At 39.1% G+C, this 2460-nt stretch overlaps 1 long non-coding RNA gene across 1 annotated transcript; it reads right to left on the bottom strand.

The window, feature by feature from the left end:
* Window positions 1–341: 341 nt before the first annotated feature.
* LOC134909518 (uncharacterized) lies at window positions 342–2224 on the bottom strand. The gene is made up of 3 exons (XR_010175957.1): window positions 2060–2224; window positions 1507–1669; window positions 342–937 (listed from the first exon to the last, which is right to left on the bottom strand). It is a non-coding gene; the product is annotated as an uncharacterized LOC134909518 (long non-coding RNA).
* Between the last annotated feature and the right edge of the window lie 236 nt (window positions 2225–2460).

Genomic DNA, 2460 nt, shown 5'->3' with positions numbered 1-2460 from the left:
GCGTGCGCAGCACATTTTATTAGGGGGTGCACGACTGGAGTGGCGTGCCTAGACCCGCCTACTGGGCGTGCCTAACCCCGCCTACTGGGCGTGCCTAACCCCGCCTACTGGGCGTGCCAGCACCATATATTAGCAGTCAAAGCAAACTAAATAATACAAGGAATTTGAATAGAGTGTAGAGTGAGGGCTGGCAGAGGTTTATTAAACCTAACAAGCTGTAAGCCTGGGACCTCGCTGACATCTGTCCGTTGCCCCCTACATTACAGCAGATATATTATATTGCCTGTATTGTAAATCACTTTAAAAGAGCTGGGAAGGTGGGAGTTGGTGGTTTAGAAATCTCTGCTCTAGGAGATAGACATTTTGTAGGTGTTCTACAAAATTAGTTTCATTAAAATGGCCCTTACATTAAGAATAAAAAATCAGCAATCCGTTGTGGTGCAAGGCAGGGTAAGCATCTGTGAGGTGTAATAGAAACGCTACATCTGCTTGGTGTTACAGCAGACTTACATGCAATTCTTACTCCTACAGTAACTACAATACAGAAATTAGAATTCAATTGTTAGACAGTATGAATAAACACAGGGCAGGCCGGTTGTTTCTTCATCGCCCACTTTTAATTCTTACCATTATCATCACAGGTGCCAGATTATAACAGATGACTTTTCATTTAGGACAACTTAGGTTTTTGAAAATAGTGTGAAATAAGTGTCTGTGACTTCTATAATTAGTACTTTGAAACCTGCAGAACTAAATATTTAAACACAAGCACAGACAAAACACTTTAAAGTACGATGTGTGTAATATAAATCTATTATGACACATACAATTCCAGGATGTTTCTTGCAGGCATCTAACAAGCAGGGGGAATCTCCATTCCTCATGGTGTCATCCCAGATCTGGTTACTTGTGAATCATTTGTTCAGCTTCAGAACACCTTGAGAAAGAAAGTGAAGAATAATTAACTAAAAAAAATAATGTGCTTGCTCCCTGAAAAAAATAAAATCAATATTAGAATGTTTTACTTAATTTTAGTTATGAATAGTTTCTTTAATTTCCTTATCATCCTCATTATTGTTTAGTTATAATGCACCAGAAAACTCTGTTGTGTCAGTTAGTAACAAATCATACCAGGAAATGAATCACATATTAAAATATCAACTACAGAGGATGTTGACTGAGAAGGGTCCGATGTGAGACAGGATACAAGAGACCCTAGTGTGGGCGTTTACAGTCAAGATAGAGGGCAAGTTGGAGGCAATTAGGCCTGTTAGAATTGGTAATGGAGATTGGAGAGGTCATAGACATATAAGCAGGAGCAGATAGTATGGAAGAGTAGCTGGATTTGGATGCTGGAGTTAAAGGGGCCCAGTTATCAATAATCGATTTAGGTGTGATATTAGCACCCAAAATCTCAATGAAATATGCCATTATACCAACAGAATGTATTAAAGAGCACTCACAGGTGCAGGGCATCAGAATCAGCATAAATAAACCACAACTCACCGGAGAGGGAAGTGTGCAGTGCGGATGTCTTCAGACTGGTCAGTTCCTTCATCCTAGTTTCCTCCACACTGGTGCAGAATATACTCTCCTAGGCATACAACTTCAGCAACTTAATGCCTTTCAAGATCTCATTTGTTTACGTAAACCGCTCCATGGAATAAGCCTTTTATGGCATAAAAACAAACAATGTAATAACGGGCAATTGCGTTACATAACACCTTAAAACAACAATGCTCATTTACAAACCACTAACATGCAATGCTTACAAAAGTGCAAGGCAGGACAAATGCATCTGACACCGTTTGACAACCTTTTGCCCATTTTTGCACAGTCTAAATTACTCGGTGACTGCACAGTTTCACTTTGTTCTCAGGCACGCTGCTGTGTGCTGTGCACTGCTAGCATAGGTGTGCCCAGCATATTACATTACAGTGAGTGGTAGAACCAGTCTTGGTATAAGTCAAGTATTACCTTAAAGTCATCAATCCACTTCTTATAATTAAACCCAACCATTCAAATATCATGTCCCACACAATATTCCCAATCTACTTACCCATAACCTTGCACTGTAGCCAGCTCCTGCTCTCTTCTACTGTAACAGATGTTTACACTTTGGTTTACACTGCATCTTCATCTCGGCAACTTTTTAAAACTTTGTTCAAATAACAAACTGAATAATAAAGCTGAAGTCTGTGAAGTAGACTTCGCTGATTTTTAACATACAAACTTAAGGATTGCAGTTCAGTTGAGAACCACTGTAATTATTTAGGTCCTTTTGTCTTGATTTTTATTGTTCCTTGTTTTAAAGAAGAAGACGTCTCTCACCAGCCGTCAATTATTTAAATTCCTCAATAACATCATTGTAATTTATGGAGAGAGCCAATTCTTGCTCAATGTACAACAACATGAGTGAATCGAGGCGCTGTTGGGACATTGTACTTCTTAACTTGTTTT

This window comes from Pseudophryne corroboree, chromosome 1, assembly GCF_028390025.1.
Source record: "Pseudophryne corroboree isolate aPseCor3 chromosome 1, aPseCor3.hap2, whole genome shotgun sequence".
In the NCBI taxonomy this organism is placed as follows: domain Eukaryota; kingdom Metazoa; phylum Chordata; class Amphibia; order Anura; family Myobatrachidae; genus Pseudophryne; species Pseudophryne corroboree.
Note: the sequence above shows the minus strand (reverse complement) of the source record. Positions and strands in the feature narration are given on the sequence as shown.